Source organism: Cryptomeria japonica, chromosome 8 (assembly GCF_030272615.1).
Source record: "Cryptomeria japonica chromosome 8, Sugi_1.0, whole genome shotgun sequence".
NCBI lineage: Eukaryota > Viridiplantae > Streptophyta > Pinopsida > Cupressales > Cupressaceae > Cryptomeria > Cryptomeria japonica.
The window spans coordinates 90,704,452-90,731,583 of record NC_081412.1 but is presented as its reverse complement, the minus strand read 5'-3'; positions in this window follow the sequence as shown (position 1 = coordinate 90,731,583).

Below are 27,132 nucleotides of genomic sequence, written 5' to 3'. Positions count from 1 at the left end.
ACCTTTGGGTTGCAGCTAAACTGGCTCCAAAACCATACGTCAATAACATGAAAAGTCAATAAAATGATTTTTTTCAAAAATTACAGATTGTTTATCATGATCAGCAAATTTAATAGTGGCTTTGATTTTTTGAAATGTTTAAGAAAAGTCAATAATATGAGTTTTATAACCCCTTTTTGGAGCTAGTTTAGCTGTTTCCTCAACTTTGTAGGATCAACTTCAATTCCTTTATCTAAGACAATGTATCCTAGGAGCTTCTAGGAGGTTACTCCAAAAACACATTTCTTTGGGTTCAAACGAACCTTGTATTTTTATAGCCTTCAGAAGATCTTGTCTAGGACTGCCAAATAATTCCCTCTTGTTAAGTATTTTTCTAGGAGATCATCCACATAGTCTTCAATCAAAGTATGCATCATGTCATGAAAGATAGTGGTCATAGCTCATTGATAGGTAGATCTAGCATTCTTTAGGCCAAATGGCATCATGTTCTAACAATAAGTGCCTCATGGAAAAGTGAAGGAAGTTTTGTGTTGATCCTTAGGTTCTATCTTGATCTGGTTATACCCAAAAAAAACATCCATGAGTGAGAGCATTTCATGTCTAGCAATCATATCCGCAATCATGTCAATGTTAGGAAGGGGGAAGTCATCTTTTGGACAAGCTTTGTTTAAGTCCTTGAAATATGTACAAATGCAAATGCCCCCAATTGGTTTTTCCATTGGTACAATACTGGATATCCATTATGCATAGTTAATCGACCTGATGAAACCAATGTCTAACAAATTTTTGAGTTCAACCTATACTAAGAGTGTGATCTGAGGATGCATTTTTCTTAACTTTTGTTTCTCTGGTTTGGCTCCTTCTGCTACTATCAAGTGATGCATCACTAGATCTAGATTTATTCCTTGCATGTTTGCATAGGACCATGCAAAGTTGATCTATCTCTTTTGAAAGAATTCTGCAAAACTAGGATCTTCTTCTAGAGTCAATGATGCTTCTAGGTGTATCATGTGGGGATTTTTTGTTGTTCTAGATTTATTTATTTTGTTTCTTCCACAGGGATAGATGATATTTCCTAATTTGTGTTGAATGGGATAATTTCAAACCTTCCATCCTTAGGTTCCTTAGAATTGTTTTCACCATTGGATTCGTCCTTTATTTTTACTTTTTTAGGATCAATAAGTGTTGCAGTGCGGTTTTCACTAGAAGATCCATTCTAGATTGTTATATTTTTGCAACTGAGAGGTTTGGCATTCTCTCCAAAGTAACCCATTCTATTGAGTTCAATAGAAACCCCAGCCTTTTGATCCCTACTTTGTATGTTATCTCGAAGTTCAAAAAAGTCAATGATCGTGTCATTATTTTAGAACACATTGAGGCATGGGGGACCTTGTTGGTCCCGGCCAATGAGTTGGGGATGGATAGTGACATTATGCCATCAATTAGGTCAAGGTCATAAGATGTGACACTTAAGGTTAGATCAAAGGTATTAAGATCATTGTTGGTACTCTCCTTTTCATATTTAGGCTTAGGAGGTGATACATCTCTATCAACAAGATGTTGTGACTTTTGTGGAATAGGATCCGAGAAAGTTTTGATCCATGTCTCTCATCTAGCTCTTTTATCTTCAAAAGTATCAAAATAATCTCATTCATATTCATGTGAATCTATCTTAGAATCACTTTGTAGATATTTTTTATTGCATCTTATAGGACATTCTTTAGGTATCAAAGTTTTGTCAATAGTTGTTGAAGATGTCATATCCGATTGGGTTGTTGATGTTGCTTGTGTGTGTGAAATGGACAAGAGCTTCAACCTTGGAGTAATATACTTTCATGAAACATAACGCTTTTGGTTGTTTGTTATATTTGGGGATTTTGGATTTAGAAGTTCTTTCTTGACTTGGATTTTATCCTAGTCCTTTGAGTTGATTTCTAGGTTGTAATGAAGGTTGAAAAGGTTCTTGCATGCCCTATTTTTGTAAGCCTAAAGCACTATGTCCATCATAACCCATCTTTTGCATCATTATGAAACCTTAGCCATAGTTTTATGTTGGTATCTGTATAGGTTGTTTACCCTTGGATGACTCCTCTTTGTAGATCCACTTAGTCAAGTCTTTTGTAGCAATTTATTCATCTTGTCTTCTTCCCGGGGTGAACCTTGCAAGTGTACATGTGCTAGCTATAGTGGAATTTTGTTGTGAAGGTTGAGGTTTTCCATATGTCTGGGGAAAAAGAGGTAGTTGGCCAACACAAAAAAGTTGGCTAATGTTATATTCTCCTGGGCATTCATCCTTTACCTTCATCCTCAATTTGGCATTATATTGGTGTAGGGATTGGATTACTGGTGAGAAGAGGGGTTAAAACAATGAGGAAGTAGCTTCTATGTTGCTAGGCATAGTAATATTAGGTTGATGCCTTATATTGTTTCAAAAGGAAAGTGGGTATAAGATCACCAAAAAATAGTATTTTCACTCCATTATGTAAAAAATTGATGCATTGATGGTAGGTGGATGGTATTGCTTGCATGGCATCTATCCAAGTTCTTCCTATAAAATGGTTATATGGGAGGGGTATAGCTATGACTTGGCAACCACATCCTTCATTGCAGGTCATACCCTGACTGGTAGAGTGACACATCCTTTGGAGGATCAGTTTGCATCATCATAGGCCTTGATGGTGATCTTCTTTTTAACATCCACTGCATTTTTCAGTATATCTCAATGTTGTTACCAGTTGCTATGTGCATATGTTCAAACCATCTCCACCATCTATCAAGACTCATTTGACTTGATGTTTGTTAATGAAACCTTGAATTTGAAGTGGAGCATTATGTGGTTGCTATATGGATGAATACTCATTTTCAATGAAAGTAAGGCAATGGGATGATTTAATATTACCAACCATGGCTTGAAATTGATTAGTATTAATATTGGATGAGACTGATGCTTCTTGGAGATATTTGTCTAAGATTATTTTATGTGATGGTGACAACAGGAAAATCTCAAGGATGGAAATTAGTGCATGCGTCTTTTCTAGCTGCTCAACAAGGTTATATTGCTTTGGACCATATGTCATTTTTGATGGCACACCTTGTAGTGTGACCTTGCTACGACAGGTAACAAAATTGCAATCAAGATTCTTGGTTTTGATGGTTATCATTACAATGTGTATAGTATTGTCAGTGATATTATTGATAGTATAATCATAGGATGCTTATGTATAATTTACCTTACTATAATTTTTCTTCCCTTGATGGGAGGCACTTCCCTTTTCATATGATGGAAGTGGATTTTTTAACATTGTATGGTCAGTGTTTAAGCTTTTATGGTTGATGCCATCAATTTCTACTTCTCCTCCATCAATAAGATCTTGGATGATGTTCTTCAAATGGTGACAATTTTTTATTGTATGACTTTTTCTTTTGTCAAATTCACAATTTTCATTATCCTTCCACTGGGGAGGTTTTACTTGAGGCTCATAGTTGCATTTTTTTAGAAGCGTGCTAAGATTGGATGATACTAGCTTCCTTAACACCATTTCGATGGGTTCCTTAAAAGGTGTGTAAGTCCGATCTGGCTTGTATGTAGTGTACCTTCTCTTAGGTACATCTTGTTGAGTGTTTCTCACTTGGTTGTTTGTGAGGTTATCGTTGGCGTTCATGTTTAGTCCAAATAATTTCATGACAGCTTGTATGATTTTCACGGTTCTAGCATCAACAATGCCATCATTGACAATGTTCTTGTTTTTAGACCAAAACTTTGGTTTATCACTATTGTAAGTTGAGTGAGGAACATCTTTATTGTCTTTGAATATTTTCACCAAACCCTTTTTGATAAGATCTTTCTCAATTTTGAGTCCTTAGGCTATCACCTCCTCAAAAGAGTTTGAAAATTTGACTTGCAAGTGGAATTCCATGTCTTCACTTAAGTTTGAAATGAATATTTTGACTAATTGTTCCTCAGGAATGTTTGCTAGAAACATGTCTCCACCTTTGCAAGAATGTTGAGAATAACTCTCCATTTTTTTGTTTAGTGTTGCATAAACCAGCCATGGAGAAATCTTGTTCTATGTTATGTGCATGATGAGTAAAAAAGTTTTGAACTAAGTCAACAAATGTCCAAATTCTACCTGGCAACTGTGAAAACCATTGCATAGATGATCCTCCTAGACTTTGAGGAAAGAGGCGTGCTTAAGCACGTTTCATCATGATAAACCTCTAAGCAAGCTGTGTAAAATTCTCGGACATGATCCCTAGTATCACCCTTTCCTTTGTATTTGTCAAACTTGGGAGCCTTAAATCTCGTAGGAAAAGGTGGCATGATTATGCTACTATCAAATGGATAAAGACATATATCCTCTATAGAATACATTTTATGTTATATTCCTGAATTCGCTATCCCTTGTGAGAGATCATTTATCTGTTGGTGTAAGACATACATCTCTATGTTGGAGGGTTGGATATAACTATGGTCATTATTTTGGTATTGATTACAGTCATAGTTATGGGTATTTTGTTGTCTGTGATCATTTTAATCCTTATTTCGATGATGACTAGTTTCTTATTGATCAACCATTTGTACAACTTGGGAAACATTATAGTAAGGGGGGAGTTTCACCCCTTCTTGTGCAAGTTTGAGAAAATAAGTGTTTGCATCCCTTTGAGTATTATGTCAAAGATCTTGTTGAACCTAGGATCACTAGTTGCTTCTTCTATTTCCTCTTGTGTAAGATTTTGTGAATCTTCTCCTCTTATGAATTCTTTATGGTGAATAGGATTGATAGTTTCATCATCTGAGTCATGTTGTGATTCTACTTTCTTATGCCTCATGGATCTAGTTTTGGTCATGTGAAAATCTATTGTATGAAAGTGGGATTGTGACAAATGAGACAATCTAACTCTTTCTATAGCTCCAATGTTTGACTAAAATGGTTTGATTAATTGGTTGGTGTGAGTGAATGATTCTCAAGATATTCTCAAGTTTATCAATAAAGTACTCTTAATATCTTTAGTTCAGGGTGCAATAGTTTTGAGGTAAGGTATAGTGAGTGTTGTGATTGACAACCAAAGCTATCTAACTATGAGAGGATGAACTCATGAGTTAGGTTTACCTACCATAGATGATGAGTATGACCTCTTAGGATGATTGATCCTAGATATTATAGATATATTAATGAGTTGATCTATTGATAAGGTGTGAAATATCTAAAAGAGACTAATGACAAAACTTGCTAATGTTGAAAGTTGAATGGATGTGGTTTGTTGATGGATTCTCACTATAAGTGCAAACTTTGGAGTTTCTAGTAGGATATTTTGGGTTGTGGAATGTAAGATGGTGGAATGTATTGACTTCTATTGTGTGATTGTGATAGGGATCTTCTTTGGAAAAAAGCTTGTGATCTCAAAGGTTTTAGCTCAAAATTTGTTGTAAAATTGTATCCAAAGTCTTGATAATGGTGTATGAATGTTCAATGTTTCAAGAAGAGTTTATGGATTTTTTAATTAAAACTTCTTCTTTTTTGGATTTTATTTTCACTAATCTTCTTCTTCTTAAAGTGCGGTAGATATATTTCATAATGTATTTGAGATACTTCCAAACCCTAAGTATTGATGCTTGTGTAAAATTGTTCTTGGTTGAGGATTTTGTTTTGATCAGTTAATGATATGTACTTGTTTTGAATGTTTTTATTTTGACAAGAAGAAATAAGACAATAAAGTACATTGGCCAAGTTTCAATGATTTGAGTAAGCGTTCGATAAATTGGGGGACCTAGATTCACCCAAATTTGATCATAACAGGTTTCAACAATTGCAAACATTTGAAAACATACAACTTAGGCTGGAAAGATGATTCTACTAGTTAGATCCCCACTTGGATTTCTCCAAATACCTAGACAAAGAAGATAGATAGAGATTCAGTAGCACTGGCTCCCCACCATGACACACACTTCTCAAGCAAACCAGAGTCTCTTACCCCAAAGATCTGAAGATCTTATGAACTAGAGGACATCTATCTTGACTTTGAAAGGTACGAATTGGGATAGCTTCAGAGGTCCAACCTCCTGCACCAATAAGAAATAGGGTTTTTGGTCACTAAAACAAAGTTTCTAGTAAGTTTTTGGTGGGTTCAATCCAATAATGAATTTATGAAGCAAGTAACTCAAGGCTCTAATTGAGCTTATCAGTGCAGAGAAAGTTTCCACATACGTCAAATTCACTCAACACTTCAACCGTTTGAACAGTTTTTTTGTATAGCAGCTCGAAAGGAATCGCTTGAGATCCCATTGGGAAAGACAATATCCCTAACATACCTCTATTTATAACTACTCCCTTAAGGTGATGAGGGCCCCAAGAGGCAATTTGCTACTCAAAAAGAAAAGGCGGACATTGTTAATCACCTTTATCTTCACCCAAGGTCCACGAAGGTGAGGAGAGAAGATACTTGGTGTAACAATTGGTCCACCCTATGAATGGGAAAGAGCACTAAACATAGAGAAAACTTGTTCATTTTAATCCTTCATAGAAAAATGTGAGTTTGTAGTTGTCAATCATGCATGAAGATTCTTTTTATGCCAATATTGCAAAAATGTGTTTGTTCTTTTTACCATTTGTAAGAAAGCATAAAATTAACAACATCATTTGCTTGAAGTAAAGAATGAAAAGTGTTGTGTTCTTTTTACCACTTTCAAGATAAAAGTGTGAGTTCTCAATCCCAAAATAGAAAATTGATTGTTCTTTTTAAACCCTGGAAATGATAAATTGATTGTTTGTTTTAAACCTTGAAAATGACAAATTGATTGTTCTTTTTAAACCAAGATGGTAAAATGTGAATTTTTTCATTGCCAATCATTCATGAAGGTTAATTTTATCCCAACATCACAAAATGTGTTTTTTCATTTTAACCAAGATAGCAAAGTGATTTTTCTTTGTAACCAAGATAGCAAAATGATGGTTCTTTTTAACCAAGATAGATAAATGTGAATTTGCAAGATTTTACTCAATATAAATAAAGGTTATTTTTAATCCATCATTGTAAAATGTGAATTATCCTATAAAAACAATTTGTTAACTCTCCTCTTTTAGATCTTGCAACTGCACCTTGATTAGACAATTCATTAGCAAATAAAATCAAACAAGACAAATTTTAAAACTAAACAAATTAAAAAACTAAATTAACAACAAAAAAACAAACAAAACTAACAACAAAAAATAAAAATAAAATAAAATAATTAATTAAAAAATAAATAAAAACAAACAAAAAACTAAACTTTTGCTTCTCCTTTGAGATCTTAGTAGCTTTCTCTTTGACTTCCTTGAATACTTCATTTGATCCTGTCTCTTCTTCATCAACAAGAATAAATGCTCTAGATTGTCCTCTCTTCCTCTTTCCTTCAATAGGTTTCTAACCACTAGAGGAGGGTGCAGAACTCTTTGATTATTTAGGCTTAGGGGCAAGGGTTCCTAGTTTATCCTTCTTTGGTTTCACCATGTCTTCTTATTTCAAAATATTTTTCTCTCTAGCTCTCTAGACTGCCTCTTTGGTGATCCCCATGTTTTCTACCAATTTCTCTACCTCCTTCCTCAACTTCTTCTAACTCTCCAACTTCTTGAACTTAGAGTGTAAGTCAAATCTCTTCTCCTTATAAGTTCCAAACCTTTCTTCGGACTTATCCACTAGTTATCTCAATAAGTGTTGAGCATGCACATAGAGAATGTGTCCTTCCACCTCATAACCCATGGGCATGATCCATGATGTTCTTGGTTCCGCAACTTTCATAAGACATTGATCAATATCAACCATAAAGAAAATTGTATCTTCATACTTCTACCCTATCTTCTTAGGAATTATCTCCTTGTTTTGCATCATGCTCTGCAAATTTTTAAAGTATCCCCAAAGAATACTATTCTAGATTGTAGAATCTCTAAGGCCATGAAGTGTCTCATTTATTTGTACTGCCACCAGCCAGTCATAGGCCCACTAAACTTTTCCAACTCCCAAAATTTCATTCATAAAGTAGAAGTACAAACATATGATCAAAGTTCCAAATTTGAATATGAGCTTCTTATCCTGTTTCAACTTCTTCAAATTACCCAATAGCTCACTCCGAAGAACTTCACATAGATCATATTTCTTATCTTACTTCAACATCTGATAAGCAACATAGATAGCCATACCGAATATTGAATTATCCTAGCTAGAGTGATATAACTTGTATCTCATTACCATCTATGCAAATTTGACATCATACTTAACAACATCGGTGATTGTCACTGCCCTTTTGTCAAATTGAGAACTAATTGCCTCTGTTACTATCTAGTTCTTCACATTCGTCAAGGCAGGCACCTCACTGATTGAGTTCAAATATGTTACCGCCTTGATTTCACTCTTGGTAATCTTGTAGGGTTTATCAAAGTCACATGAATTCATCATGGATTTTGCTTAGAATGTATCAGACCCACTTAGGTTCATCAAACACTAGAAATTTTATGAACTGTGTGAAACTCTTCTCCTCGATCGACTTAAATTCAAGTTTCAGGCTGCCCATCCTATCAATTATGTGTTGAGTGTATAGATTCATCATTTGGGAACTTCCGAGCTCCTCAATGTTATAATGAATGTAAGCTGTAATATCCTCCACATGCAACACTTCATAAGGGACTGATGAGAATGCACCACTCTGATCATCCTATTGACTTATATGGATGCTTTTTAAAATTAGGCCTTGCCCTATCTGTGACATCTACTACCAATAGGGTCGCAATACTAGAAGATGCCATATCTGAAAAATTAATCTTCAAACTAAAAAATTATCAACTGACAAATACCTTCCACACAGATGCAAGATCACTCGGCAAATCCTCTTTTCGCTTGAAATCTCTGGAACTTCTACTTCACTGCTCTCTTCAGTTCTCTTGCTTTGAATGCAAAGTGAGAAATGAAAGGACAATTTTCTTTTTATCCTCTGCATACCTAAATTTTAGGTATAATAAGTGCACTTAACCCTAATTCTTTCAGTTACCTTGTATTCACAAAGTTCTCCCAAAAGATCATCTACATATCATCAATTATGATCAGAAACTTTTGGAAATTCATCTGTACATATCTTTGTAACCTACCGGAACCAAGTATAGATCTCCAACATGGGGTTTGAAGAATTTTCATGAAAACCTCCCCCTAAGGCTGAATGCCTTAGCTTAGTTATCGTATGAGGTTCCAATGCCAGAATCAAGTGCAGACCCATTTCCTGCATGATCATCACTCTTCTTTACCCAAGTCTTCTTCATTTGATCTATTGATGGTGTGATGAAAGAATAAGCATCCGGTAAACTACTGAGAGGGGGGGGGGTGAATCAGTAGATAGAAAAACTGATAAACTTTCACCTTTCTTAGAAATAACCTCTCAAGTAAACTTAGAACTATAAATACAATATCTCTATAAGAATAAAACTATCAACATAAACCAGTTGACTGTTACAATAGATAATAGTAAATAAATTGAAACTCACAATCATCCAAATACTTTTACTTGACATAAGTAAAACTTTATTTCTGATTGTTACCGGCTAACATAACTTATCAAAATGAAATAGGTAGTTAAGTAAATCAACCATAGAAACATAACCACAAAAACATTCACCACTTGACACAATATTTTTGACGTAGAAACCCAAATGGGAAAAACCACGGTGAGATGAGACTCACAAGATAACTATCTAAACTCTTTTGAAGTTCGCCCTATTAGGAGCCAAGCCTGTTAAAGCTTTTACAAAAAATCCTGTTAAGAACAGATCCTGTTAGGGAACGCCTAGGTAAGGGATTGACTATAATACCTTGTTAGAAGCAATACCCTCTGAGGAGTAACCTTTATAAAGGATTTAGAATCCAAGCTAATGGATCACCTAGTTAGAGGATTTGAATAACACCAAGCTTGTTAGAGCTTACCCGGTTAGGGGATTTTATTGTTGTAATTGTCAAAAAACAACAGGAGTTTGTTGATCTGTTTGAATAGCACTACACTTGCTTGTTCAAATCCTTTTCATGCTCCTATCTACCTTTACTCAAGCTGCAGATACATCATCTGGTTCGGAAACAACACACTCAATTCAACTTTGTCAACACTTAAACTAAAACAACTCATCGATGTTATAAACAAATCAATTAGGTCGGTTACACAAAAAAACCTAATTCTCTCATAGAGATTACAAACAGGTCGGTTCAATTATGACCATTGGATTACATAACAATCTCTGCACATCATTCAAGAAAGTCTCGACTGCTCCTTGATCACCGCTTCATCGAACACGATAACTCATCGCGTGCTTTGCATTACATGCAATATACTTTCTCATTCCCTAGACAAAAAACATTAACTCAACGTGCCAAAAAATCTTTGAAACTCTCTTCATACAATATGCATACGTGTCATAATCATTACGCTCATCAGATCATAAACCAATATAGCCAATTCACCAAACTTAATCGGTTAGGGTTTATCAAAACAATAGGTAGGGTTTACCGGTTTACTCCACAAACTTACCTACCGATTATAGTTCCTTTCACTTAGCTCTTCCTACCAGTTACAAAACAACATTATCACAATAACATTACCAGTTTGTCGAGACATCAATGACAACATAACAAATCATTAATGCAATCTTCCTGCAAATTCCAACAATCTCCCCCTTTAGCATTGATGGAAATACAAGTATCAATACGATTGATTGTCGTGATGTGAATAGGAATCCTGGTTTACATTTTACCATGTACTCTCCTTGTCTCCAGCTGGTAGCTGGTTGTACATCTTCTCTTTGTCAATCATACAATTCTTCTCCCCATAATCACATAGTTCTTCTCCCCCTTTGACAACAATGCCAAATTGAAAGTAAAACATGCAATGTAAAACTTCATTGTTCGACATCAACAATCTACAACTTTATGCTCCCCCTGTAGAATAACTCCACTCCTACACCAATCCTACTGTAAAATTATGCAAGTATCTCTAGCACTGATGTAATCTACATTATGCTTAATTGACCTCATGAAGGGTTACAACCCCTATCTAACTTCTAAGATACTTAAAAGTAGTCTTAGGTAGAGGTTTAGTAAAGATATCTGCAAGATGCTCCTTGGTAGAAACATGCTCTAAGATCGCATCTTTCCCTTAAGAAATGATACTTCAATTCAATATGCTTGGTTCATGCATGCAGGACAGGGTTTTTTTAAATATTTAAGGTACTGGTATTGTCACATAATATCTTTACAGGTTCTGTAAACTTCATTTTTAAACCTTCCAAAATGTGTCTCATCCAAATAGCCTAGGTACAATTCATATAAGCAGGAAGGTACCCAACTTCAGTATTAGACTGTGAAATACAACTCTGCTTCTTGCTACTCCATGAAACAAGTCTTCCTCCTAGAAAGAATGCACCATCGGTTGTACTTTACCGGTTATCAAAATTACCTACCCAATTTGCATCTATGTACACCTTCAAGTCAAAGTTTCCTTCATATGAATACCATAATCCATAGTCAACAGTACCTTTCAAATATCTGAAAATTCTCTTGGTTGCTATCAAATGTGTTTCCTTCGGATTCTTCTGAAATATAGCAACTAGACCAACTGCATGAGCTATATCCGGTGTACTGTGAACAACATAGTGCAATTTCCCAATCATTGACCTGTATTCCTTCTCATCAATAGATGTGGCTTCATCTTCCTTAGACAACTTACAACCTCTAACCATTGGTGTCCCAACTGGTTTACAGTCACTCATACCAAATGTCTTTAATACCTCCTTCATATACTTAGACTATGTAATGAAAATACCACTCTTCATTTGTTGTATTTGCAAACCTATAAAAAAAATTCTCTCCCACTAGAGACATTTCAAACTCACTTTTCATTTCATTTACTAAGTCATTGCTCATGTCATCATTTCCACTAAATATGATATCATCTATAAATACTTCACTAACTAGTATCTTATCTCCTTTAGATTTGAGATATATGTTACTATCTTCACTGGTTCTCTGAAAAACTATCTTCATCAGGTGTGAATGAATCCTTTCATACCATTCTCTCGGTGCTTGCTTTAGTCCATATAGCTATTTGTGCAACTTACATACCATGTCCTTTTTATTAGTTAAAGCATAACCATCTGAATGCTCAATGTATACTTCTTCTTCCAATCTACCATTCAAAAATGCAGATTTCACATCCATTTGATATACTTTGAATCCCTTATGAGTTGTAAAAGCCAATAAAGTTATGACACCTTCCAGTCTAGAAACTGGTGCAAAAGTCTCACCATAATCTTCTCCTTCTTCTTATGCATAACCTTTTCAAACCAATCTAGCTTTGTTGCGAACTACAACACCATCTTCATTCAACTTGTTCCTGAAAACCCACTTAGTACCTATTACATTTTTATTCATCGGTCAGGGTACTAGAGTCCATGTGTTGTTCTTCTCAATTTGTTCAAGCTCCTCCTCCATAGCTTTAACCCAATGATCATCTCCAAATTCTTCCTTAGCAGTTCTAGGCTCAATAGTGGAGATCATGCAAGAATTTTCTCTTATTCTTCTTCAGGTTAGCACTCCAGCATCCTTATCTCCAATAATTTATCCAGGATTGTGATTGAGTCTCACATACCTCAGAATAACATGATCATTATTTTCAAGTTTATTCAATTCATTATCATCTTCTTCTTATGAGTCTACCTGTTCTGGTTGAACTGGTGCATCAGTATTTGCTTTATCGGTTTAAGGTTTCACAGGTTTTGGTTCCAAAAACAAAATGCAAGGATCTTCATCCTTTTTCTCCACACTAGTTTCTCGTGAGACTTCAGGATACTCATCCACTCGAACATCAACACTCTCAATGATTCTTTGTGTCCGGTTGTCATAACATTTGTAGGCCTTACTCTTGGTGGAATAACCAAGAAATATACCTTCATCACTTTTAGCCTCAAACTTGCTAATATAGTCACCTCTCTTAATAAAACATTTGCTACCAAATATATTGAAATAACCAAAATTAGGTGATCTACCATACTAGTATTCATAAGGGGTCTTGTCCTTACCTCTTTTTACCAAAATCTTGTTTATTGTGTAGACAGTTGTGCTGACAGCTTCTCTCCAAAAAGTTTTCACTACACCTCCTTGTATCAACATTGTCCTAGTAGCTTCAACAATTGACCAATTGTTCCTCTCTGCAATACCATTATGTTGTGGTGTTCTTGGTGCAAAAAGCTATCGTTGTTGGCGACATTATTGTACATGGGAATAACATTAGTTAATTATGTGTAATTGTTTTGGTTAGTTGGCAACCGAGGGGTGGTAGTTGTGGTGCAACGGTTGGCGCTCGCACCCCCTCGGTACCCTTTTATACTTCAGAATGTAACTTGTAACATACACTTATTTATAAATAGAACATCTGATGTACTTTGTTTGATATTTATGGCATTATTCTGCATTATGTTCTTTATGCTTTAAGGATCCACCCAAGAGGGCAAACATTTGGCGCCGTTGCCTAGACGTACTTGGGAATGGAAGACACGGATGGTGCACAAACACAATGGGCCTGCCCATTGGTGAAATAAACCCAGAGGCCGATGACGCGCAAATAGAACTTTACACAGGAGAAGACACAGCAACGCGAGAATTCTCATTTTTTCTCCAGGTAGCCATTCAGACCTACATCCGACGAGAGGCGGCGGAGGCAGAAATCCCACCAAGTGCAATGTGGATAGCGTTGGAGGTTAGCCCAACAGTAAACCGATTGATGAACCACCTCCCTCGGTTGCTTGCACAGGAATCGCTAGCACAATAGGCCTACCTAGAGGAGATTGCCTAGGAAGAGAAACAACAACAAATCCTGCAACGCTATGAAGAGAACAGCCGACGAGAAACGAAACGAGATGGCGCCAGGCCAGGAGGGAATTGAACCTTGAACTTCTTATTTTCAAATAAAAGTGTCATTGACACGAGTTGTATTTGAGCAGATGAATTAATAAAAACATGTTTTGATTTATGTATTGTGAGTTATGGGAATGTGCGACAATTAATGCCAAACCTATTGAATAAAGATAGAAATAAAAAACCAGAAATGAACGAGTGGGAGGCCGTGCAGAGGGCATTGATTTTGGAGTAGCAAGTAGAACATAGACGAAGGTTGAGGCAACTTGCCGAAGGACGACCTACCGAAGGGGGGCCCGAGGGGAACCAAGGAGGTGTCACGGAGGGTGCAGAGGCCGACTAAAATTTCTACGCATCACCAGATCATCGTAGGATGTAGAGCCACAAAGAGTTTCTAGAAGAAACAAGGTTACAACGAAATCTAGTTGAGGAGACTCGGGATCAGTTTAGAAACTTATCCCTTACGCCACAGAGTGAAGATTACCAACGGGAAGTAGGAGTGGGCGCGTGTGAGAGTGAAGGGGAGGGAAACCGTATGGGTGTAGGTGCCACACACGACAGGCAAAACACCGTACCTCCAGTCGTCCACGCACGACACACCACCAATGCCACTGGAGGAAGCAGCACAGGGCCACAGACACAGACACAACCACCCCCAGGAAGACAACCAAGGATGGCAAGTAAACAAAAATTGTCAAAGTTCACAGGGGATGGAAAGGAAGACCCCTTACGACACTGCCGTACATGTGAAACCATTTGGTTTGCCAATGGAGTGACAGACCAGAATGACTGGGTACAACAGTTCCCAGCCACGTTACATGGAGTTGCCATAGATTGGTACTCTGATGTAGATAAGCAAAAAGTGGCCACATGGGCCAACCTATAGAAGGAATTCATAGAGGAGTTTCGTTTGCTCCGTGATGACAACAAAATTGTAACAGAGATATACAATACCAAACAAGGTACCAAGGAGACAGTACGGGCATACAGTAGGAGACTGAAGGAATTGTTGGGTAAAATGGAAAGCCAACCAGCTAAGGGCTTGAAAAAATGATGGTTTGTTGAAGGATTGAAATCCTCCCTATGGAAAAAAATAAAAATTGTACCCCCGACGTCATATGACGATGCCTATAATAGGGCGATGGACCTAAAGAGCGAATACAAAACATCAAGGAAGAAGAAAAGTAATAAATATTCATTTGACGATGATGAAGATTCTGACAGGGAAAGCAACAGTGGTGGTGAATCAAGTAAAAAGGTGCATGCTCTCCAAAAGGACATGGAATGAATGTTGAAAGAATTCAAAGCCATGAAAGGGAGTACAAGTAAGACAGAAGAAAATGACGTGTGGTGTACCGACTGTAGGAGTGACGGACACACCAAGGGGTCCTACCCCAAGAAGTCTTTCTGTGACATTTGTTAGAATGCGGGACATTTGACAAAGGAATGTCCCTACAATATGAAAACCAGGAACCAACAAGTTCTCTTCACACAAGAGTAGTCGGCCATCGGAACTTCGCAAACCGCCAATAATAATGCATCATCTAGTGGATACTGGAACAACCGGCAAGGGGAGAGGACCAATAATAATAATAGGAGCTGAATCCAATATGATGGAAAGGGATAGCCAATGATCCAGTGCCGAGCCTACAATCAATGGGGCCACTTTGCGAGAGAATGTATCTCAAAAGAAACTCTACAAAAACTATGCAAATGGTGTGGGCCTGGAGACCACGATGATGGAACTTGCCCAAAGTCTGGAGTGAACCTGCTCAACATCAACAGGACGAAGGAATGGGTATTGGCAATCACAAGGTCATAGGCAAAGAAGGCCACATACCCAGACCCTCACACGGAGAAGCAGCGGGCGCTGGAGGCCAAGGCTGAAGTGGTGAAGGAAATGTTGGTGACGAAGAAAATGTTGGCACAAAGGAGCACCTAGGAAGCGGTAAGTACTTCCCAATCCGAGGTGAAGGAAAATATCCTGAAGCAAATGCTGCATATTGAAGTGCCGGTGAAAATGAAGGACCTCCTAGAAATGATGTCGCAATTATGTACGGCACTCCTACATACGGTCCAGGTAACCCTACACAGTCAGGCAACCCAGAATACGAATGGTTCCGGTAGAACACCTACAGACCCATTGGTCTTGACACTATACAATGGCTGGCACCCGATGGTGGTAGAAATGGGAATACTAGGCACCATTCTGACTGACACTATCGTCGACGGCAGGTCTGGAGTGAATGTGCTTCTGGAAGAAACCTGGAAGTAGCTTGGCAAACTGACACTATGGCCATCAACCTTCAACTTACTGGTAGCGGATCAACATGGTATCAAACCCCTTGGAATGCTCATGGTGCAACAAGTGACCATCGGGACACAACCATTTGTCCTCGACTTTGTGGTGATTCCGCTAGCCAAGAAAGGATACGACGCCATTCTAGGTAGAGTGTAGTTGGTGGCAGCTAGAGTGAATCACAACTGGAAGTGTAACACATTGTCAATGGAGAAAGCCGGGAGAAAATTTATTATCGACCTGAAAACAGAACTTGTGAGTGAAGAACTCACATTAGAGTCGGAATCAGATGGTGAAGGTGGAGTTGATGGAGGAAAGTACGAAAGGGAACCAAACGAGGAAGGTGTTCTCGAAATCCAAGGATGTTCTGAGGACGAGACCAATTCCCTTAATGGACTCTTCCACTGGCAAATGGAGGACTACGAGCTACTGTATGGGTGTAACATGTTGCAGGTTGACGAGGATCAAGACGAGAATGAATTCCCGCCAGCGTATGGGGAATACACCGAAGGGGATGCCCCGGTCAACGAAGTACTAGCACACAAGTTTGACATGACAAAACCAATCTGGTACGAAGAATCCGTAAAACCGACAAACCTCAGCATGGAAGCAGAGCCAAGAAACATCCTGGTTGGCGATGACTGGAACCCAGTCCTGAAAGTCGCCGCATTTAAAATATTCATGGAATACGAGGATGTATTGGCTTAGACGTATAAGGACCTCAAGGGGGTGCCGCTAGAATTATGCTTACACCAAATTTCACTTGTACCTGGGGCCATACCTATACGAAAGAGGCCATACAGAATGAATAAAAACTATGCAGCAAGAGTGAATGATGAAATTGAACGTATGCTCGAAGCTGGGATTATTTTTAAAGTACAGACCAGCGAGTGGGTATCGCCCATAGTGATATCCCTTAAAAAGGAGGCAAACCAGATACAAATTTGCATGGATTTTAAATGCCTTAACGCGGTCACCATAAAAGACCCGTTTCCAATACCATTTAGGGATAGCATCTTGGAGGAAGTGGCCGGTCATGAAATTTATTCATTCATGGATGGATTTTTTGGGTATAACCAGATATCCATCGCCAAAGAAGACAAATTAAAAACTACCTTCATAGTGGAGGATGGCATGTACGCGTATAATCGAATGTCATTCAGATTATGCAATGCACCAACGACCTTTCAACAGATAATCCTTCACATATTTGAAAAGATGTTAGTAGGAAACTTCAGGGCATTCCTGGACGACTGGTCCATCTACAGTAACCAAGATACACATTTGGCCGCACTTGGTGAATGCATGGAGAGATGCAAGCGAGCTCGCCTAGCACTCAACCCCAAAAAATGCAGATTCATGGTGCCTCAAGGGAAGCTGTTAGGACACATAGTGTGTAAGGCTGGACTCAAGACTGACCCAGACATGATTCGGGTGATAGTGGAAATGGAGGCACCCACAGATGTCATGGGAGTCAAATCCTTCCTAGGACACATAGGGTATTACAGGCGATTTATCAAAAAATTTGCTCGAGTATCCTACCCTTTGGACAAGCTGACAAGGAAAGGTGAACGGTATATATGGGGGATGGCTCAAGAGGAGGCCTTCCAAGAATTGAAGTCATGGTTGGTGGGTGCACCAATCCTAACATATCCTGACTAGGACAAAGAGTTCCACATACACGTTGACACATCCAACTTTGCCATAGGGGCCACACTGGCGTAGGTTGGCGACCACAGGCTAGATCACCCGGTCTACTTTGCAAGCAGACTCCTATCGAAGGCAGAGAAAAATTATAGCACCATAGAAAGGGAAGCCCTTAGGATGGTGTACTCCATCTAGAAATTTTGACATTACTTGCTCGCCACCCCGTTCACATTTTATGTGGATCACCAGGCTTTAATGTATCTAGTAAACAAGCCAATTATCCAAGGATGAATCAGTCGATGGCTGCTATTGCTACAGGAATATACATTCAACATTATAGTAAGACCTGGGAAGAGCCATGTGATAGCTGACCAACTATCGAGAATCCAGTCAGGAGAACCAGCCGAAGGAGTGAATGAATATTTTCCAGACGCTCACTTATTTCGCATTGCAGTTCTCCCCGCCTGGTACGCAAGCATGGGGGAATATTTGTCGACATCACGGTTCTCGAGGGAGATGCCACCAGGAGAAAGAAGGAAACTGGTACTTAGGAACAGGACATTCCAACTCATTAATGGCCTATTGTATAAAATGGGGCCCGATCACATCCTATGGCAATGCGTCCTGGAAGAGGAAATTCTGGGCGTCCTAAGGGAAGCACATGAAGGGCTCGCAGGTGGACACATGGGGCTCGACACCACGGCGAGGAAAGTTCTATTGGTAGGACTATGGTGGCCAACACTACATAATGACGCCAGGGAGTGGGTAACAAGCTGTGATACATGCCAACGGGCTGGATGGCCATTAAAAAGAGATTTTATGCCCCTCAACCCATCGAATGCCCAGGAACTATTTAAGAGATGGGGATTGGATTTTATCGAACCATTAAAACTAAGTAGAGCCCGACAATGCAGATACATTGTAGTGGCAACAGAATACTTGACCAAGTGGGTGGAGGCACGGGCCTTACCCGACAATTCGGCGGTCAATACAACAAAATTCATCTATGAACACATCATTACGTGGTATGGGATTCCAATCCAACTGACGAGTGATAGAGGAGGCCATTTTGTGAATCACATAATCTGATTGCTGACGACGGAGTTTAAAATCTTCCACTCCTTATCAAGCCCCTACTATCCATGGGCGAACGGGCAAGCCGAGGCGACCAATAAAATAATAATGTCGGTGATATATAAGTCTTGCAAAGTGGAGAAGGATGACTGGGAGGAGCGCCTACCGCCAGTACTCTGGGCATACCGAACAACTTACAAGGTAACTACTAGACAAACTCTCTTCCAGCTAATGTATGGACAAGAAACCATGGTGCTAGTTGAATTCATGGTGCCGAGTCTCCGGATCACCATCGATAATCGACTTGGTGACATGGAAAGCCTGAGGGAGAGACTATACGCTTTGAACAAATTGGACGAATGAAGGATGATGGCTCAGTGGGCGACAGAGACAGCCCAGCAAAGATGGAAGGTTTGGCACGACAAGCATCTCCGATGAATGAAGTTTACTCCCGAACAGCTAGTGTTGAAATTCAATGGGAAAAACAAAATTAAACCAGGAAAATTCAAAGTCTGATGGTTAGGGCCCTTCCGGATACGCGAGGTCAACACGAACAGGGTGATTAAGTTGTGGACACTGGACGGGAAGGAGATACCAGACGCCATCAATGGGTCGAAATTAAAGGTCTATCATGAACAGAGGGAACCTGGACCATCCAGTCAGTTAGTCCGATAATAAAAATAAGATTAAAAATAAAAAATAAAAAAATAAAAAATAAAAAATAAAAAAAAATTATTTAAAAAAAAAAAAAGTGGCCACCGAAGGTGGAACCACCGTGCGGTGGTCACACCGACGGTGGGGCCACCGACGGTGGGGCCACCGGCGGTGGTCACCACACACCACGCACCGCACTTTTAAAAAACCCCGCGCAAGGCAAACAAGGAAACTTAAAACCCCCGTGCAACGCACAGCAAGGAAAAAAAGAAACACGTCACACCAGCATAAAAGGACACCACGCAGCCCACGCGCAGGGGAGAGGAAAAATAAAAAATAAAAATAAAAAATAAAAAATAAAAAATAAGATTAAAAAAATAAATAAATAAATAAAATAAAAAATAAAAATATTATTTAAAAAAAAAAAGGCAAAGGGAGAAGCAGCCCGCACAGCAGTAGCCATACACAAAAGAAGAAGGTCGTTACGAAGGTGTCCAACGACCGTAAGATTTTTTTTTAACAAGCAATTAGTTATACAAAGACTAATGGATTCAAGAGGGAAAAGAAGTTGGAAAAAACAACTGCATGCTTCTTCCAGTAGCAGCCAGAGGGATAGGGATAGCAATATCAGGGTTTTAGCGTTAGGCGTATGGGTTGTAGGTGGCACCATGGATGCTAGCGCCCGACAAAAGCAAAAACAGAAGGCACCACAAGCTGCCATAAGTGTGAAAAACACAGTGACACCATAGAATATCACTTTTGAAGGCCTGAATGGATCAGAATGCTGGAAATGGTGGCAGGACACCCCTGACAATGACCTGGTGAAGCAAAACCTCTGTAAGGCACAAGTAGAGTGGGTTGTTCGGATGCCCGTGTTCCCTATCCGGGAGTACGAGGGTGCCCTATGCTTCATGGTGGACACCTTCGACAGGCACACATGCACCAGCACATTTGAATACCTCCAGAGGGATGTTACTATATCCTTCAAAGCAGGGGATTTCACGAGGGTATTCGGCATTCCAGGCAGCCAGGGCAAAAAAATAGACTTGAAGGCCAAAAAGATGATGCAGGAGGAGAAGGAGCGGTGGATTAAATTAATCTCTCGGAACTTGACGATAGCAGAGTTGGACAGCGTGGCTAGTGCCATGAAGAGTCGCGAAATCTGTAAGACTTTTGTTGCGAAGGGCCACTGGAGATGCATTATGGATGTCATCAAGAGCAGATCGACAAGGTCGGGTAGGGCGTCAGACATCACCCTCCCTTAGATTATGCTGATGAATGGGTTGATGAATGGCATCGTGTATGATTGGGCCGCGTTACTGGTAGAGCGCATGTATGAGTTTTTGACACTCCAACATCGCACATTCTATATGCCTCACTATGCTATAGGGTTATTCCTGGAGGCCATGCAAGAAGTAGTGCCAGAGGACGAGTTGGAGGTATGGCCACAGGGACCGTTGACAGTAGGAGAGCCTCTGATAATGTATTGGAGGCACTTGGACATTGGGCACTCTTTCGCAAAGCGAAAACGGGCAGTAGATATGGCCTCGGCCTCAGGGGAGCCTGACAGCGGTAGGGATTCCAGCAACGCAGAGGATTCAGAGGTGGAAGATGAGGAGGACAATAGCAGCTAGGCGACGAAGGAGCCTGTACGAGTCCTGTTTGCCCCACCCCTATTACCAATGGGCATGCCTATGCCATTATCTGGCGTGGGCGGCACCTGTATTCCGGCCTTCGGGCAGAGCCATACACCTATTACACTTGGTCCCCTCCAGCACGAGTACCAGGGAGCATCACTGGGCCAAATCACGGTGGCACTTACCAAGGACATGGCAGAGTCAGGGATGGAGGAGTTGCCGCATTAGGTAGTGGTCGCTGAGGAGTAGGGGCTGATGGAGGTGGAGGTGGTGGATATCGAGCCTCACGTGTGGTTGGACATCATGGGTAGTGATGCAGTGGTGACTATTTCTGATTCCTTGTTGGAGGAGCCGACAATAATGAACCATCCCCCAGTCACGGACATGTGTGCTGACCTTGAGGCTATGCAGAGCTGGCTCACACAATGATTTTAGATGAGACTGGCACAACCAAAGGTAGCTGTTGTATTCTCACCATGTCGAGAGACTAGAGTAGAGGTAGTCGACTTGGTTGACTCATCAGGGGAGGCACATGGACTCACAGTTGGGAATGAGGCGGGGGAGGTGGCCTATGCTGGGTAGGCACCAGAAGATGGTACACCTTTAGTGGCGAAGGAGGTACCTTCACAGTAGGATACAGTTGTGCCCGTTCCACCAGGGACTTCACAGCCTTCGACACAGACGAGGGAGGATATTGAGACCTATCTAGCTGACATGGCTGATATGGTGACAAGGGGTAGGCGGGTGGTGGCCACTGCCTAGACGCAAGAATTGTAGCAGGTGGTGGTGGAGCTAGAGCAGGTCTTACAGTTTATGCGGGTGGGCTGCCTGGTAGCCTTTGCTACCTGCTTTGAGTCTCAGGGGTGGCCGACTACTGAGACAGAGGGGATGCTCCAGGCTTGGAGGCTGCGTCAGCCCATTGTAGAGAGTCAGGCGATGGCAGTTGTCCGTGAGATGAAGCAGGTCTACCGGTATGCCTATTATACATTGAGGCATACACAGCAAGAGTCTACAGCCCACGAGGCTGCATGTGTCATGTTGGAGAGATGTGGCTAGCCAGCAGGCCTCATGGGTAGCTGAGAGGGTGCAGTTGTTGGCATAGCTAGAGATGGCCCACACAGAGATGGATGAGACCCAAGCAGCGAAGGCCGAGGTAGAGACTCGTCTAGTAGCCGAGCAGACTCAGTTGGTCTGCACGACGGAGGCAGTGGATACAAAAGAGAAGGAGTTGTTGGAAGCCACACACATGGTGAAAATAGCTTTGGAGAAAGTATTAGTGGTGGAGTGGGATGTGACTGCACGCACTCAGCAAGTGTATGAGCTTCGTGCCTGCTTGGTGGTCTAGACACCAACATCTCACCCTTCTGCTTCAGGGACGCTTCCTCAGCCCCCTCCCTAGTTTTTCAGATATGTATATTGTATAGGTTGCATTATCTCCATTTTTGTAAGTCGCCTAGAGACGACTTTTCTTTTTGGGGGGGATGATGTTGGCCGCATTATTGTACATGAGAATAACATTAGTTAATTATGTGTAATTGTTTTGGTTAGTTGTCAACCAAGGGGTGGTAGTTGTGGTGCGACGGTTGGCGCTCACACCCCCTCAGTACCTTTTTATACTTCGAAATGTAACTTGTAATATACACTTATTTATGAATAGAACATCTGATATACTTCGTCTGATATTTACGGCATTATTCTGCATTATGTTCTTTATGCTTTAAGGATCCACCCGAGAGGGCAAACAATCATTTGATACCATTCTCTTTACGATATCTAGTGAATTCTTCAGAAGTGAATTCTCTGCCTTGATCAGTCCTCAAACACTTTATCTTTTTTCCACTCTCCTTTTTCAGCTAAGGCCCTGAATGCCTTGAACTTACCAAATACCACTATTTTATCTTTCAAGAATGTGACCCACATCATCCTTGAGCAATCATCAGTGAAGATCATGAAATATTTATCACCTTGAATACTTTAAGTCCTTATTGTTCCACATAGGTCTGTATGAACCAAATCTAATAGATGCTCTGCTAAAAAAGACTTGCTCTTGAAAGTTGAGGATGCCATCTTTCCCAATTGACATTCCTTACATAGAGAATTAACCAGTTTGTTTAACTGAGGCAAACCTCTCACTTTTTTGGACTTACTCACTTTAACAATGTTGTCAAAATTCAAATGACAAAATCTCCTATGCCAAAGCCAACTATCATCCATTTTAGCAATTAAACAATTGTTGACTTTAGGATTTAGGTGAAACAGGTTACCTTTAGTTTTCTTGCCAGTTGCAATCAGTTCACCTTTTCTCCCATAGATTTTGCACCTACCTTTCTTAAACTCCAATGGGTATCCTCTGTCATTGAATTGGGCAACAATCAAAAGATTATGTTTTAGACCTTCAACCCAGTAGACATCATTTGCACTACTCTTTCCATTAAGAGAAATAGTTCCCTTACCTTTAACCATGCAGGGTGAGTCATTACCAAATCTTACAACTCTACCATCAAATTCTTTTAAAGAAATAAATTTTCTCCAGTCAGCAGTCATATGATGTAAGCAACCACTATCAATGATCCAATCATCAAAATTATCCATGCGAGAAACTAAAGCTTTCTCATTAGATGTCTCCTCTTTAATGGCTACAAAGACAATGTCTTCATTAGCATCACCATCATATTCCTCATCAATGATACCACCATCAACTGCAATAAGACAATCTCTTTTTCCTTTTCCCTTGTACTTCTTGAACTTCTCTCACTTGTGCCCATTATCACCATTAGGACAGTTAGTAGCTATGTGTCCAATCTTGTTGCATGCAAAACATTTCAAAGGTAATTTACCTCTATATTTATCGATACCTCTGGGCAATCACTTGGCCAACAATGCTTCAAGCTCAACTAAATTATCTTCATCATCAATTTCTTTGCTAGATCTAGATTCATGACAGTGACTAACATCTCTACTTTTCCTCATAGATGGGTTAGAAATAGAAGCTCTAAATGCTGATTTATATTTCTGAACACTACCATCATAACCATTTAATTCAAAATCAGTAAGCTTACCAATGATGGATTCAAGGGTTACCTTGGTTTTGTCAATAGATTTTATCTCCTGAATGGCTGCAACTTGGATAGCATAGACTGGTAGCAGGGTTCAATAAACCTTACTAACTATTGTGGCATCATCCATTTTACCACCAGCACTCTTAATCTCACCAACTATCTCTTTTATCCTCTAACCATACTGTTGGATATTCTCACCTTCAGCCATCTACATGTCATCAAACTTCCCTCTTAGATTCCCTTCCTTGGAAATCTTCACATGTTCATCACCACCGTAAATCTCTTCAAGTTTCTTCCATACTTCATATGCAGTCTCCAGACCATGGACATCAACATATTCAGCATCATACAAAGAACTGATAATAGCTTCCAGTGCTTGATTTTTTTATTGTTGCTCTTTCTTCTGATCATCAGTCATAATCATAGTAGGTGCAGCATATTGAGTATTAGCATGTTCCCAGTATTGATTTCCAAGACTCTTGATATAAATTTTCTTTCTATCACTCCATATTCTATAGTTCTCTCTATTAAACTTTGGACCTTCCTTCTTCATCATGTTCTACAAGATCTTTACCTCAACCTGTTAGACTTAGACCTCAGAGGACCTGAGATGCTTTGATACAAATTGATGGTATGATGAAAGAATAAGGATCCGGCCAATTACTGAGAGGGGGATTGAATCAGTAGATAGAAAAACTAACAAACTTTCACCTTTCTCAGAAATAACCTCTCAAGTAAACTTAGAACTATAATTGCAATATCTCTGTTAGAATAAAAATCTCAAGATAAACTGGATGACCGTTACAATAGATAACAGTAAATAACTTGAAACACACAATCATCCAAATAATTTTACTTGACATAAGTAAAACCTTATTTCAGATTGTTACCGGTTAACATATCAAAGTGAAATAAGTAGTTAAGCAATTCAACCATAGAAACATAACCATACAAACATTCACCACTTGACACAATATTTTTGATGTGGAAACCCAAATGGGAAAAACCACGGTGAGATGAGACTCATAAGATAACTATTTGAACTCTTCTAAAGCTCGCCATGTTAGGGACCACCCGGTTAAGGGATTGACTATAATGCCTTGTTAGAAGAAATACCCTGTGAGGACTAACCTTTGTAAAGGATTTAGAATCCAAGCTAATGGATCACCTAGTTAGAGGATTTGAATAACACCAAGCTTGTTAGAGCTTACCTGGTTAGGGGATTTTACTACTGTAATTGTTAGAAAACAACAAGAGTTTGTTGATCTATTTGAATAGCACTACACTTGCTTGTTCAGATCTTTTTCATGCTCCTATCCGCCTTTACTCAAACTGTAGATACATCATCTGGTTCAACAACCACACACTCAATTCAAATTTGCCAACACTTAAACTAAAACAACTCATTGACCTTATAAACAAATCAATTAGGTTGGTAACACAACAAAAACCTAATTCTCTCATAGAGATTACAAACAAGCCAGTTCAAGTATGACCGTTGGATTACATAACAATCTCTTCACATCATTCAAGAAAGCCTCGACCGCTCCCTGATCACTGCTTCACCAAACTCGGTAACTCATCACGTGCTTTGCATTACATGCAATATACTTGCTCATTCCCTAGATAAAAAATATTAACTCAACACACCAAAAACTCTTTGAAACTCTCTTCATATAATATGCATACATGTCATAATCATTATCGCTCATCATCAGATCAAAAACCAATATAACCAATTCACCAAACTTAATCGGCTAGGGTTTATCAAAAAAACAGGTAGGGTTTACCATTTCAACTCTCCAATACCTAGCAATACTGGTTTACTCCACAAACTTACCTATCGATTACAGTTCCTTTCACTTAGATCTTCCTACCAGTTACAAAACAACATTATCACAACAACATTACCGATTTATTGACATCAATGACAACATATCAAATCATTAATGCAATCTTATGCAAATGCCAACATTCTTTACCCAAGTCTTCTTCCTTTGATCTTTGATCTCTTCAACTTTTACTTTTCCCTTCTCATCTGCCTTCATATTCTTGTTCTTGTCTTTCGAACCTCTCCTATTCATATTTCTACTTCTGCAATACTTAGCAATGTGACTGGATTTGTTGCAAGCATAGCAAACAACATTTCCTTGAATAGGTTTGAAGTTCATATAATTTCCTCTTGAACTCCATTGATTAGCAACATGTCCAAACCTACCACATACATAACATCTAACATTTCTCCTATGTTGAAGGTTATTTATCACACTTCTACATACATTTGCCTTATGACCATACTTATTGCATTTGAAACATTGATAGATAAAAGATGGACCATTCTTGTTCATCCTATTTCTACATTGACTAGCCATATGACCAAATTTATTGCAAAAAAATAGTTTCCATTGATTTTATGAGCATTAGGTTATCTTAAGAGAGGCTTTCTTGAGTTGTTATTTTGTTGTGTTGATTTGGAGTTTTCACCCTTCTCATATCCAAGACCTCATGTATCATTAGGATTCTCCTGACTTGCAATAACCTCATCTAGTCTAGTTGAACTAATCCAAAACTTTTCTTTGTATTCATTTGCAACTTCAAGGTCAAATTTAAGAAGTAGGACCTACTTTCCAAGATCTTCTTCATGTTCTCTAGCATCTTGAAGGTCACTCATCAACTGTCCATTCTCATTTTCAAGTCTACAATATTCTTCAGATTTGTCTTTCAAATATTGAGCAATCTTTTCTTCTCTTTTCTTCCTTTCTTCAATCTCTCTTATCAGTTTCATCACAATGGCTTCCATCTCATTCTTCTAAATTGCATTATCTCTAGCAAGTCTCTCACATTC